The sequence below is a fragment of the Aphis gossypii genome, chromosome X (genome assembly GCF_020184175.1).
Source record: "Aphis gossypii isolate Hap1 chromosome X, ASM2018417v2, whole genome shotgun sequence".
NCBI classification, from domain to species: domain Eukaryota; kingdom Metazoa; phylum Arthropoda; class Insecta; order Hemiptera; family Aphididae; genus Aphis; species Aphis gossypii.
The window spans coordinates 47,885,499-47,902,155 of NC_065533.1; the positions used below are offsets into that span (position 1 = coordinate 47,885,499).

The 16,657-nt window shown below is 28.7% G+C and overlaps 1 protein-coding gene across 2 annotated transcripts in view; it reads left to right on the plus strand.

Annotated features, from left to right (window-relative positions):
* The first annotated feature begins 2,677 nt into the window (after positions 1-2,677).
* The window catches only part of LOC114126763 (zeta-sarcoglycan), a 124,497-nt gene continuing 110,517 nt past the window's right edge, over positions 2,678-16,657 (plus strand). Inside the window, exon 1 of one of the 2 annotated variants that reach the window (XM_050205889.1) lies at positions 2,678-2,836. The gene's annotated coding sequence lies outside the window, so the exon portion shown is untranslated. Of the gene's footprint in view, positions 2,837-6,521; positions 6,689-16,657 lie in introns of those variants that run through there. The other variant, XM_027990769.2, reaches the window with a different exon arrangement.

The following is a 16,657-nucleotide window of genomic DNA, read 5'->3' on the forward strand; positions in this document are numbered from 1 at the left end:
AGTCAGACGACCTTTCGAGTTTTAAAATTAAAAATGATTTCAAACAGTGATCGTAGTAATTGGCGCACATGGCGAAATGCGATTGGAATACACGAAAGAACAGTGGAATTTTATTACACAAATACTCGGCAGTGTTTACTATAATGGCGTATTAATCTCAGAATAATGACTATTATAAATTATAATATATAATTCCTATATAATTATAATACGTTATTGGTCTATACTAAACCGTATAGGTAGCTAACCACTACTGATGCAGTCATCGAATAAACTGTGTGCACACGAATGGGATTAATGTGCAATTAATGCTCGGAAACAAATCGACTGCATTAAAAAAAAAAAGTGTCTAAGGGGTGATATGGGGATGACGAACATTGGTTGGTTTTATTTTTATTGAGCCTGCCTGCCTTCGAAAATATAAAATTATTTTCTGCTGAGAACTTACTACTATACCATAAATATATAAAGACATATATAGACGTAAATGGGGCCAAAAAATGTATAGGGATTGAGCACAAAAGGTTTCAAGAGTAAAACGAGTACTCCACATACACATATTTGTAGTAATGAATTATAATATTATAATCTAAAATAGTAATAAATTAAATGTCAAATATGAATTAGTATTATATTATATAAATAAGTTTAAGCAATAATATAATTTAAATATATTATATTATAATATATGGTCGTTATCGACGGTATAACACTCAAAGCAGATTTGTTAAATACCTTTTTAAAACAGATAAGATAAATTATTTGTTTAATATCAATATTTTTAGTAGATACTTATTGTGTGTCAGCAATCGGTATTCATAGGTAGTTTCTTCTATGTATAGTCTTCTTGCAGCAGTTACCGAGTTTTTACAGTTTTTAATATTATAACTGCTAAACATAATAATACATATACCTACATTAATATAAAATGCACTCAAGTGTAAATTAAGTATAATTAACTCACACAAATACTGTAAATTAAATTTAAAAATTATAATAATATAATTGAAATTTTTACGTCAGTCGTCACCGTAGAGTATAAAAGTGGAATCTTTGATATTCTAAAGAAAATCCAAAATAATTTAAGATAGTTAATATTAGTATCTATTTAAGATTTTCAAAAAAGTATAACTATAGTTAAGAAGAATAGAAATTAAAATATGTTTAAACCTTTCAAAATGTTATTAGTTATGTTAGAAAACAGCTAATAAATTTCAATAAAAATCTGTATAATATAGTATGTCTATGAGGTCTTTGAGGGTATGAAAATGCACATCATTTTTAAATTCCGCATAATGATGCCTTATACTATATATTATAATTGATATTTTTTTAAAAGAGTTAGGTACTTGGTTACCCAACCATTAGAAAAAAGATCGGTTTCAATTGAAAATATATATAATACTTATATATTGTTATAAATACATGATACTTATTACTTACTCTTTAAATTACTTTTTAAATGCTATAAAATATTTGAATCGAATTGAAAATATAGTCCTACAAAGTTTGTTTTTTAACATATAAAAATAATTTAATTAATATTTTTTTTTTTTACACCAATAAATTTTTTTTTATAATTTACTGGTTTTTGGCTCTTGAATTGTAAATTCTTATAAATACAGACCTGAAAATTATTAATTAATTAGTAATTAGTAGCCATATCGTACTGTATAATAGTATATTATAGTGGTGTACACGTCGGCGAACACTGCTAGTGAACTGTCGATAATTAATGTGGTTGTGTGCGTGCCACTGTGAGGAGGACTGCAGGGAGACGAGTATTTAAACTTATAGTAGCGGGTAAACCGAGATGTATAAATATGTATATTACGGTGTATATAACATAATATTATATATAAACAGTACACGAGGTTGTTGTTTTTATATTATTATACAAGATGTTGATGATGGTGTGCCCAGGTGTAATAAAGTCACAATAATGGCTACGGCGGGCGCAGTTAAACGGTCGCCGTTAAAAATATACGCTCGTCTGTTGTATACTTTACCACTGTATAATAGAAAGAGTATGCTGTGCTAGTGTTTTTAATTAAACACACACGTGCGCGCGCGCCTATCGATGTATAATGTTCGCGAAAAACAGTGTCTTCGGGATTCCACTGCAACCGGCTGTTTAATAGCTTCGAGCCAAGTCGTTTATCGCACAGGTTATAGCGTGGTATATAACACACCGCGTTTGAAAATCGCAACTATATTATACTGAAAAAATATACAATCGCCCTCGATAGTTCGAAATAAGTCGAAAAACTTCACATTATCGAGTGTTTTGAATTGCTAAAATACTATACATTTATACTATAAGAGTCTGCTGCTCATAAAAATAGTAGTGATTGGACCTCTCTCCCGCAAAAATTTGATTGATAACGTTGTCTCATTTCAACATAAAGTGCACGCGCACTACTCGGCAGTGCAGCCATCTACGTTTTTAATTATTTGCATATAGGTTCATTATTGTAATCGTAATTCGTATAATAAGTTGTTTCTAAGCTCCTTGACATTGATCGAAGAGTCATGGTAACATTGTTTTTTTTACTATAGACTTCTATATCAATCTATGGTTTAAGATATATCTAAAACCGTGTATATTATGTTCATGATCAAGACTTTAGAGTAGAGAAAGAGAAGATATGCTAGTAATTAGTACCATAGAAGACATAATATCTGTATTGCTCTTAAGTCGTGAAAAAAGATTTCATAACTTATTTCATACTTATGTATAACTTTTTATAATGTGGTGTTACGTTTTAAATTGTAAGAAATCAAATTGTAAAAATACAAATATAAGACTTATTTCTTTACCAACAAATGAAAATGGGTATGTAATAATTTAATTATTAATTATTAGTTATTGTAGTTATCATTAGTTTATAATAGTTCGTATTAGATTGATATTTGAAAATATTATTTATTAGGTTGAATAATGGCTTAAAAATTGTTATTTTCGTGTATATGTATACAATTTAGAGAGGATAAACAATTAGAATTAAGTACCGAGTGTTATGAAAAATGTAAATGTATGCAAGCGCGTGTTTTATATCTATATGTATTATGTATGAATGCAGGTAGGTTTATGCATATTATACCTAAAAATTACATACCCAAACACTCGTCGAATTTGTTTTTTCAAATCTAGCTTTAAATCGATTTTATTTGGATAAATGTTAGATTTTATACGTTTATACTTTTTATACGTTGATTGAAAAGAAAAGATGTGTACAAGACAAAATCGTTTTCAATAGATATGACATTTTTAAACCTATTTTATAATTTAATCATCAAACATTAATTTATGTCTACTCGTTGAAGACAGGTTAATTTTACTAATTTTATAGTGCGCACAGGTTTTGAAGTGCGTTTTAAGTATTCATTTTTCAACTATTGTTTTTCAAAGCACTTTATTGAAATCCAATTACTTGGTATTTTTTTTTTTTTGATATTTTCGGTTCATTAAAAACTATTGTCAAAAAATCTCTCGTATCGATGTCGTATGTCATGCAAAAATTCGTGTTTTCGTTTATAATTTCTATATCTAAATTGGATAACAATAAATTAACTCATACGATTTTACAGTGTCTATCTAATGATTGAGTTTTTTTAAATTTTTTAAATGTCTTATTTTACATTTATTTTATTAATGTCCACTCTTCAGAGATGTTCAAACTATTTTAGCTCTTGATGTTTGTTTTTATTATCTACCACAGTATAATACATGGGTTTATTTTTTCTTTTTTTAGGAAATTTGAATTTCGTGTTATAGGTTGTGTTAAACATGATCATTAATGTTTGATATAATTGTATACTTAACTAAATTTAAAATCTTTTACTACTACTCCATAATTTTTTCTTCATTTAAATTTATAAATTTTTATCATGACCACATTTTTTCTTTCAGTTATAAATTTATTAAAATTCTGATTTTTAAAACTTCTAAATATATTTAAGGACAGTAATTTTGATACCTTTAGTTTTCTATTAAAATTGTCTGTAGAGATACAACTTATTTTATTTTTCAAATATAAAGCACACATTTAACTGTACATTTTTTAGATGATTTTTGGAAAATTCTGGTACCTATATTTGAATAAAAATTAATTTGAACAATAATTAGTTTCTGAGTTATTAAAATATTTACAGTAAGAATAATAGTCTTAAAAATAATAAAAGTTCTAATAACGTTTAAAAATTTTTTTACAAAAATATAAAATAGATGTAGTGTATTGATGCAATATAAAGAATTTAGTATATATACTTAGAACATTAAAAATGTTAATAGATTGATATTATAAATCACTATAAATTTCATAGCACCAATATCTTCCAAGGTTTTTTAGGGTGTTTTCCATAAAATACTCGTTTTTATTTTTATTCTATTGAGTTTTAGCCTTAAAAGTAAGATTGGATATATGTGTGGCAAAAATGTCTAAAATATAATATGCCCTATGTCGCACGAGTGTCGACCAAAAGCCACCGACATTCTCTTATTATAATATTTATATCATTATTATTACTAATTATTTTAGTACTCTTTCTTTTTTTTTTGGTATTTTAAGGGCAAACTAAGCTGGTGAATAGTTCACCGTATGGTCGTTACACCACTCCGTGTACTTTTATGTCTAATACAAATTAAATATAAATGAAAAAATATTAATTATAATGAGTAGTAATTTGTTGATTTAATTGTAGTTATTATTTTTTTTTTTTAATTATAAGTAAGAAATTGTGTATGAAATTATGTCGAGTGCTACGGTATGTATAGTGAATTACAGTTGAATCCCTATCGTCCACCCTCGACCGGTCCTTCACTCTTGTTGACCCGACTGAAGTACTATCGATATTTAGTATATTACTTTAAAAATTCATTAATTCATATATTTTAATAAGTTATATGAAATTATAAAATATAATTGTATAGTTGACTTTTTTTAAAAAATGATTTTTACTTAATATAGGCTTATATTCAATTTTTTAGTATAATATGTGTGTGCAATACATTTTTAATTTAATATTTTACATACTGTAAATCAGCATTTTTCTGTATTTTCTGATAAACCACAGTTACAAAAGTGACGGATTAGAAAGATTTTATTGTAGTTTAAAATCTTATCAGTATAACATTTCTTAGTAAATTTTTTTATTAGTGTTATGTATTTTAAAACTTAAAAATTCCAGTTCCAAAATTCTCCAAAATTAACTAAATCACTAATCAGTAGGACTCAGATTTTATTGTACTAAATAATAAAAAAAGCATATCTATTTTTTAAAAAAGCAAAAAAATAATAGTCAAAAACTAACTTAAACTAGGTATAAAATTAAATAAAAATTATCGAAAATTAATTTAAATTAAAAAAAAAAAAAATTACAATTATTTATTTAGTTAGATTTTTAGTTGTGAAACTGACTCTATTGTCAGACAAAATATTTTAATGCATCGAAAATAAACGCTTTAAATCCTGAATTGATCGGTGCATACTTTATACAAGCTGTTTCGTTTAAATCAAACCTATAAAAGGACTCGGATTTTGTAGCAAAATAAATCTTAAAAGAAGCCTTTTAAGTAGATAAAAACAGCATTTATTAAATTTAATTCTAAAAAAACGAAATTTAAATTACACACAATCATATTTTATTATTAAAAACAAATTTACGGCTATATATTTTAAATATAATTTAAATTGTTTTGCTGAAACTCATCCTATTGCAGGGTGTTAATACATTTTTAAACATACAAAATGACGTTTCCACATCAACTGAATTGGTACATATTTCATATAAACTAAATTATTCAAATCATACCTACTCTTAAATTTTAACCAATTAGTAATAACCCGTATTTTTACTGTATAAAGGAATACGCGTTGTTTTTCAAATTTTGTAAGATCGAGAATAAAATATTTTTTTTAGATAATTCGAGTGACTGTGACACGTAAAACGATTATTGCGATTATTATCTAGGTATATTGTTTTCCTAGTCATTATTTAAATTGTCTACTTATGTCTCCACTCCAGAAATTTGCATTTGAGCTAATCGTCGGGAACACGGGAACTTATTACGTACAGCATTTACTTTTATTATTCTTTTGGAACTCGACAACGACCTGGTGCCCTATTTCCTATATCAATCTTAATACGTCAATATACCGCGTTCATATAATATGATATGTAATATAATGATAATATCTAAATCGTATAATCGTCTTCGGACGACCGAGCGATGTCGACGATGGACTGTTCGGCGGTCTGTGGGTGACAGTGGATGGGGGGGGGGTCACGCCACGTTGGGTGCGTGCGGTATAGGCGGCTGGAGTGAGTTTCGGGAGGGTGGCGATGGGTGTCCATGTGTGTGTGCGGCGTGTGTTCGCGGAAAACTCCGACGCCCGCGGTGGGCGTCGTCGACGACGGGAGGCGGTCGCAACCGTCTTTTGGCGCGCGCTAGCGTTTTCGGCGATTCGCCGGCCGGCCCGAGCGAGCACGTCGGCGACACGGTCACCACCGCCACCGCACATGACCGTCACGACGCGGCGACGACAGTCGGTGGCGGAAACGGCATCCGGCAACACCATCACTCTCGGGGACCCAGGAGCAGTCGTCTCGCCACAGTGATCCTCGGCCGTCAATTCCGTCGCTCACACACACACTCACGCAACCGAATAATAATATATCTGTGCAGGTACAACAACAGTAATAATAATAATAATAATAATACCTAATAAAAATAATTTTTCGCGACGATCGTATTAAACGTATATGGTATAGTAATAATGTCCACTGAAAATCGTTTGCTAAGTCAACGCCGCACACGCATGACATAGGTAATTCGACTATTATTGTCTTTAAACGCTGATCGGGTGATGCGTCGCGATAGAGGTAATGATGATAATAACATACGCTGTGTTTATAAATAAAACATTTTACGCACGCGAATTCGAAACGACGTACCTAATTGTCCTGCCGATTGACCGGAAACACGGCGATTAATTAAATGTTCATTTTTGTGGCAAGAGGCGCTTTTTAAGAGGCGGAAAATAATTGTTTTTTTTTTTTTTTGAAATTTTACGTCGACTCGAGTTCTGTTTTTGACTTGCACTTTGGAGACGAGAAAACTGCGTCATCTTGTTAAAAATTTGCTATTTTTATTTTTTTATTTATATATCTATGGATATTCGTCTGCACGCCGTGAAAGTTATTTTGTGGCGAGCATATTAAATACTTGCGTGTTAGTACATAACTCCGACCGTTGCCGATCGTATAATACTCGTGTCTCTCGTCATATTCACCTGTATTATTAAAATATTGTCATATTATTAAAATAATATACTTTGAAATTTTCGTTTAAAAGATTATTAAATAAAATTATTAAATTAAAGATTATATTATTTGTTCTAATAAAACGTGGTTTTGTACACGGTAGTCAATGATAAAATCAATCGTAGATAGATATATTTAGATAAAATGTAGTTATAATAGTGTCAATATTATAAAGATAGGCTATACTGTATTAATAATAAAAAAAAAACAAAATTCCAAACATACTTAAATTAGAGTAAAACAAGGGAAAACTTTAAACGTGAAAATTACTCGCAATAACACTGAAATACTTTCATATACTTATAAATTAGGTACCTACCTATTTGAATAAAAGCTGATAACATTAAAGTTATAATATATTGTTTATAAAATTAAAAAATAATTATTAGCACTGGATATAGCAATGAACCATAATTTCTTTGGACTATTGTTATTCTTATATTTTTTTCCAAAAATTGTTTGAGATTATGTCATTTTTTTTTTATTGGTTTGATATATTTTAATAACTACATTATTATTTGTACCTATAAAGTATATAACAAGACAAATTTGAATGCAGATAGAGCTTTTAGTTCAATAATCACTCCAAATTTCTGAATGGTATAAATATATAATAATTAATAATATAATAAATTATGATCAGCCATTGTTAACTACTATATTATTGATTTTCTTCGTCATTATTAATGAAAAATGTATAATAAATTGTTTTATTAATATACCAAATATTATAATAATTGCGTTATTAAAAATGTTGCATTAATTAGTAATTAATAAAAAATAATATGTCTAAAGAAATTTCCAAAAACTTATATTTTATCAGATATTGTAGATATTACAAAAAAAGGTTCATTAGATTTTTTAATATAAATTTTTTTCTTCTAAAGCGCTTTCCCGATCATAGTAGGTATGTGAAATTTATTTTGCACTTCATCCCACGCACAATAAACACATAACTTTATTAAGACAAACTTTTAATTGATTCATATTCGTTAGATATTTTAAAGTAATCTAATTTTTTATTGTAATACTTTTTTGATTCATCCTAATCATTATACATTGATTTGTGTTATATTAATTCTAATAAATTATATCTAATAAACTTACTGACAGGTTTTACTATATTCTATATCAATTAATGTTCCTATGTTTCAACATTTAAAGTCGAGTATTTACCGTGGTATAACAACACTTAAATATAATCATATTTTTTAAGTAATTACTTATTTTAAGATACACTCACATTAGAATTGATATAGTGCATACGTATTTTATGATCTAAAATACTATACAAAAATTAATTAATTTTAGTAAGCATAATAATATAGTTTATGCGTTTTATAAAAGAAACAGGGTTATATGTCTTAACCTTAAATAAAAAAAAACTAGATCAAAATCAAATGGAACGCTGTCAAAATTTACATTCGAGGGCCATAGTTGAAATTAAATATTAATATTTTTTTTGATAAGGGGAACAATTGTCAAGAGACAAATTGTCTTCAATTAAATATTTAGACAAAAGTGGCTGGTCATATAGTATCATAAAAACAATAACAAGAATTAAATCATTCAAATTTTGATAGAATTGATAAAATTCCGACGCTAAGAAAAACATGTATATTTTAAAATGCTAAAAGAATAAATTATAAGACTAATATTATAAAGTTTTTAAGTAGGTACACAATATTTGTAAAAAAATTTAAAGGTATAAAAAAAATATTACTTAAGAGTTTTGTAGAGTTATTCATAATTTGAACATAGATTCTCTCTCTAATTATAATAGATGATTCTTGCATAATATAGCTTGTATTGATTATAAACATATTTATACAATTAGTTTGATGTGAATACGACATTATGAAATATGATTTTTTTTTATACAATGTGATATATAATTTAATACTTAATATAGGTAATTTATTCAATAAAAAACACATTTTAATGAATCGAAATATCACATAATACACCAAAAAAAATAATCATTTTCCTATTTGCTCAGTACCAGCATTTCACTAAATTTTAATCATCAGTTAAGCCGTAATGGATAGTTTAGATTTTACATTTCTGGAAATTTGGAGTATTATATTGAATGTAATATCAGAATTTATATCACATGACTTCATTTTCATATGTTTATATAATAAATATAAATATTAAAGTGTAATAAATAATTTTAAAAAGTTCTGTATAAACTATAGATGACTTGTAAATTATCAAAATAATAGTTAGTTTAACAGTTCTTTACTATTTACCTAAATGATTGTGTACTGATATAATCTATAAAATACACCGTATTATTTTAATACTTGACTTATTTCCTAATACCTATGTATCTAATATTGAATACATTTTTATGATTTGTTTGAAAATGAAGATGAACAATTGTATAAATTCTGAGAGTATCGCCTTATTTTACAATAATATTATAAAATATTTATTTTTAAAGAATTCGGTTTTTAACCTTTTCTTTTCGAAAGAGGTCAATAATTAATCTTTGAACGTTTATGTAATAATCAATAACAGAAATCAGAAGTCATTTTAAGTTTAAATCACAAAAATTTAATGAAAATTAGGTTTATATTGTGGTCTTACATTGAAACCAATATAAAATATACGATATACTATATGAGGTTTTAAGTAAATATATATATATATATTTACATGTTTAAAAGTTGTATTTTAAAACTGGAAATTATGCTCGTTTGAAACATTCGATTTGTGTTAAGCGCGTGCGTGACTGTTAGTTATAAAATTTTGAGTTTACATAATGGAAAATCGGTTGTCCGAAGTAAACTGAAAACTTGTGCTTAAAATAATTATTATGTTTATAATTTTGATGGTAACGGTTTATATATTATTATGGACATTCCTTATGTGAACTTTACAATTACATTACCAATGACACAGAATTTTAAAATTATTATATACCTACTCGAGTATTACCCAATACTATAATAGATGCTGTTGCGCAGTTAGAGAAGGGAATAAAAACGACATCTGAAATTATTAGCGCGGACCAATTCGGGTCCAAGGTATATCAAATTTCTCCTCTTTCTCCCTTTCTCCCCCAACGACAAGCATATATACTCATATATATATATATATAAGCCGATTAAAGACGTCGTCGATGGCAAACAAGGTCTTCATCGTCGTTGTCGGATCGTTTTCTGTCTTACCCCTAAACGAACGCGTGATATTGAAGTTAAAATACCCAGCTCTACTCCAAAGAGTTGTGTACCTGCAACCCCCATCCACCACTATCATCTCTTTCTCCTTTACTGTTCACCGATATACCTCTTCCATCTTCCGATTTTCCCTAGTGGAGCATTTAACACAACACACACACACACACACACACACACACACACACACACACACACACACACACACACACACACATACATACATATATATTATAAATCCCTCGATTCTCTAGTCGATGATGGAGACCCTGTGTGGAATCGAGAAGCGCATTTATTATTCATTCGTTTATCGTCGTAGTCTTGGTTCTTGTTGTTTCCATCTAATCCCGTCTACTTAGCTGAGCAGGGGGAGCGATGACGGCGGGGAAGTTGTAAGAAGACGAGTATTCTGGCTGATGATGCGATGACGTGAACTATATATATAATCTTACTCCCTGTGTGGAATATGTATGGTGGTATTGAGGAATTCTTCTCTAAGTAGGTAGTTTACAACGCAGCGTACAACAATAGAATTCGGAACGTATCGTACAATATTATATTAGCAAAGTAGGTACATGTAATTCTTGCATATGAAATTAAGAATGATTTTTAACACATTTATGAGTTTTTCAAAGTTAAAATAAATTTTATAATAGTTAAAAAAATATAAAACTTAATGTACAGTATATTATGATATTAAAAGTCAGTTATTAGTTATTATTATAAAAAGGTATGTAGTACGAGTATTTACATTTAATGTATACGTTCAGTATTCACCTATCATTATTACGAAACTTAATATTATAATTTACAATAATAATGACTTTATTGCTTTGTATTATTTACTGACATAGTTCACGGAACTTCCTTCATTGACCAAAGTAGTTGTAAAAATATACTATTTATTTAAGTCTATTAAATTATAAAAATCTGTGAATGACACCAAATTACACCAACACAAATAAAAATGAAAATTTTTTTTATCGCGCGTAGAGCCTTGTTTTTGTAGTACACGGCGTATGTAATGATAATAATAATATTATAATGTGTATATTTTAGTCATCTATGTTACTGTGAGCGTATGTATGTGTATAGACGTCACACGGTATTTATTATGATGTAATATTAAATATATTTTCTCGCGGAGTTTCTGTTTAAAAAAAATAAATAAAAATCCAACCAAACGCATAGCTAAATTTATTAAATTCCCGTGTCGGACGCGAATTAATAGTAGTATGTATGCGCATACCTACCTATGTAATTTGTATGTACATATTATAAACAATAGAAGAGCGACTGATTTAACTGAGTAGGCAGCAGCTGAATAATAATAATATAATAATACAGTAAATATTCGGGATTACACAATTCGAATTGTCGTCGCAGTCGTTGTCGCAATCGTATACAACTCGATGTAATGGCATCTGTACACAATATAAAACAAAACGGTAAATGGACATTATTTTTATCACACGCTACGGCGGGTGAAGAGACAAGAGATTTTTGAGGGTCGTTTGCGAAAAGGGTTGCAATTTGTAATTTCACCGTAGGTACACGTTTCAATAATAACTGCAGTATATTATAACCCATGAAACAATTTAATAAAAAATAAGTTACAATATAGTCCTTGATTTATGTATGATATAAGTGTAAAAATGAAAAAAATTAGCTAATTACCTACTATGTAGTATTTAGTATGATAGAACAGTCAAATTTTAAGTCTTATCAAATTATATTATTTTCTTTATTTTATAATACGTTTTAAAACTTTTTCTTTAATTTTCAACAATTATATATTTTATAATTGTAAAAATTGTTCATTATTTTATGTGAGCCAAAGAGAAAATTAGAGCAATTAATTTTAAAACAGCAGCATAATTTATAAAACCAGCTCCAATCCATACATATATAATGTATTTAAATTTAATATTTATATTATTATTAAAATATAAATTTATGAATAATATCAAATGATATTTCGTTGATGTAATGTAAGATTTTTACAATAAACTATGAGAGTTAAAACAAAACTGCGTTTTATAATATTCCATTTTGGCAAATAATATAATATACCTACCTACATGTTCGGTTTTTCTAAATGAAATTTTATTAAATTAATTAAATGTCGTATCGACATGGTACTGTGATGTTAAATTTTACATTTATTGTTATACCTATAGTATATTATTGAAAAAAAAACGTAATTAAAAAAAAATGCAGTTATATAACGAGGCATTTTTAATCGATTATCCCTGTGTTTTATACATTTAGTTTTCGACCATCGATAACGTGGCGCTCCATTTAAACTGTTGACGTGTGGAATTGCAGCAATTTGCAGGAAATATTAAAGTAGCTGTGCCGTAAAATAAAAAAAAATCACCGACGACAATCCAACACTTCCTCGGAAAATATTAAATTGGCCTCGATGTACAATGCGTTACAATCATCGTCCATATTATGCTATACGACTATCCTACGTCATAAATCATAATAACACTGCTACGACTCTTATAAATGCATTTCGCGTATTGACGACAGACATACAAATAGATACTGTTGCATTACATACAATAAGGCGTTCGGCTATATTATTATATATAATAATAAAAAACGCAACATTCTATTTTTGTTCATCTTGGCCCTAGGATAGCGAGAGGAACAGGAAATGAGACGAAGACGTGATTTATTTTGAATAGTACTTGTATTCTATTTGAGATTTTGACTCGTAGAGTCGAAAAAAGTCACACATTGAGCAGTTCCGACCTGTATAGTATGTGTAGTATGTAATATCAAAATATACTAGTTGACAATATTTACTCGATTTATGTAATTTATTATACACGACATAAATTGTAACATATATTAAAATCCTGTATTATTTTAATGTGTAGGTTCCTACGTATTTATATTAAGTGGTACATTTTTATTATTTTATACGACTCAATTAGATACAATAATATTCTCCGAACAAATATGTTATTTTATAGTTTATTTTGAACTTCTAATTAGTTTTTAATTTTTTTTTTTTATAATTATTACAATTCATATAAGTAAAATTAACTCAAATAAATTAGTGATTTATGTTAAATTTGCTTAAGTACAAACCCTATTAGTCCAATTAATTGATACCAAAATAATATAACTTACTATGGTCATGGTATAGAACTTAGAGTAGAATATATTTTTATATATTGAATTCTAATTACTAACTTTACCTACTGGTTTCTTTTAATGAAAAAAAAAAATGTGTGGATTTGTTTATAATGAGTGTCCAACGACGAGTGTCTATTTTATACCTAAACAGCCATTTATAAATTATGGATGATAGTGCGTAGCCTTCAATCTTCACAATGCTTAGCTAAAGAAATTAAATCATAATAAACAGAAAATAATAATAATAAATATAAATCGTGGCCACTACTGTTGAAACGTTCATCTCAGCCAAAGCAGTCTGCTTGTGAAACTCTTAGAGATCTTGGTGGGAAATACAAGGAAGGGTGGACGCGTATCGCAAAATAATATTTAATTACAAATGAAAACTTGTTTGTGTTACATACATATATATATATATAATATATATGTACTTATAATATCGCGTCAATGTTTTACCGCCACTACTCGTCAACGGCCGACTGATATTATATATTATATAATGTACATGTATATACAAACAAGGAACGGACGTCGCGCGCGAAGCAATTTTGGCGTTTCGTCACGGTTTCGAGGCGGGTCGACGGGTACAACAAACGTTTTTACAGCATCTGCAATCGGGTCGAGAAAACTTTTCCATAGGTCTTCTCATTACGGAAAAAACGTCTAAAATATTCAGACAACCGTCGTCATATAACTTCTGTTTCTTCTACCATAACCTCTATGAAAGACTTGTCTTTTGAGATATTATTGTGTACATTGTCGTTGCGAGTGATGAATACCTACTTCGCGGTTATACTGTATATCTGTGATACGCTAAAAAGGCATGCGCCGACCGTGACGTTTAATTTTTATGTACGGCGTGGTTAAAGAACTTTTTCTAATGTATTTTGATGTTCATAAAAGTCGTCGTCGTATAATAATAGATACCATCATATATATTTGGATTTTAAGCTTTTAAAATCACGACATATTTTATTTCATTTAACTAAATTTGATAACCTGCAGGATACTTATCGTATTTTATTTGGAACAAAAAAGTTTTGCTTAAAAAATATAATAAAAATAATCAATATAGGTTCTATTTGTAGAAGTTTTTAATTCACTGAACATTTTTACGTTTACGTCTTTCATTTTAGCTTAGAAAAAAAAATCAAAATAACGTAATACATGTTGAGTTTTGATTTGATAACCATTAAAAATCATTCACCACGAAAGAAGATATTACAATATTACAGTTTGTAGTTAATGATTGCTCTCCCTTATAATTCGATATTTTAATTTTAGCTACCTTGTGTCTCGACTCTCGAGTCCATAACTATACTATTAACTTCTTAAGTGGTAACATTCACATAAATGCTTGAGGCCAATATAATACTATGTGTCCAACATTAAAGAATTTCAATATTTTTGTTTCAACTTTCAACTAAATAACCTTGCATTTTTACTAAAACTTTTCAATTGGATAGAGTAATTAAAGTAAAATATTAAATTAAATTTCTATCTCCAAACTATACACTCGGATTACCCTATTTATTATTTTCAAATTTTTAAAATATTTTAATTTTCATATTAATTAAAAGCCTAAATTATTAGGAAAAAAATGGGTGATTCAAATCAAGACTCAGTAATTGAGGTGATATAATATCCAAGAAAATTATATTTTACAAATAAAGCAAATGTCTTTAATGGAAAAAGGTTTAGGAAATTCAATGTCATTAAAGCTGAAATACTTTGTGTTAGGCTTGGTCTTATAACAACTCAATCAAATTGTTTAATAATTTAATGTTAGAGTTTGATGATATATAGTCACACTGGTTAGGTTTGACCGAGTGAAAAAGTACACTACGGATAATAAAATATAATATCGAACATACCGACCGTTGTAATGTACCGGAGGCAGCGACGGATCGCGAGTTTTAATGGTGATGGCACCGGCAGCAACAGACATCGCACCCGCTATTTCCCTACTACCCAAAACTCGGAGCGAGGAAGACATGACTATGGGAAAATTACATAAACAGAGGTAGTGAGTAGGGGTGTTAGTTAAAGGAAAAAAAAATAAAAAAATAAAACAGTGACGATTTGTAACTGACTGTCGAGTCGATTGCCGCATTCAAATAAACACACACACAAACTTAACCAATATATATTATAAATGTGCGTTGCTCCAAAAGGTGTATATATATTATATAATAATTGCAAATAATCGGTTATTGTTTAAAAAAAAATGTCATAACATTATTCTCACATAAGGTGAGTTTATCCTCGTAAATACAACCAGCTGACGATATATACGAGTATATATATATATATATATATATTATACATATTAGGCACTAGTGGATACAAAAAAAGTCTGTGAATAGGCAAATTACTTTGTATTTTAACTTGATAAGTTAATGTAGAAAAATTTTATTACTTAAAAGTTAAGTTGGTATGGAAGTATATTATACATTTTGATTCAAATATGCAAAAAAATAGTATAAAACAGGGCGATTACACTTGGCAGATCATCGTGTGTCGATTGAATATAGTAAATTGACGAGTCGGAACAGCGCCGGTCGCAACTGTTGTATTCTATACCCATCGTCTATAACTCGTAATAAACAGAACCAAAAAAAAATGAACTTGATCGCTAATATAGCAAAACGAGATCGGTTTACTGTACGTATATAATACCTGTACACGTGCATTTGTGTGGGTACGCGCTGGAGTATAATGTGGGTGATCGACCGGGGTGAGACTTACAACTAACAAAATCGGCGGCGGGGGAGGACTCGCGCGCGATATCGGTTAATTGCTCGTGAAATTCGATTAAACCACCAGTGTTAGCAGACGGCCCATCGCACGTGAAGCTGTAGGAGGAAAGTCAATTTAAAGGGATCGACCGGAGACGGCGAGTATAGACGACGGCAGTGTATTATATATTATCGCGCGTAGGAGAACGGACGTGTACGAACGGTGACTGTTTAGAGGGCGAGTGGTGTGAAGGCATT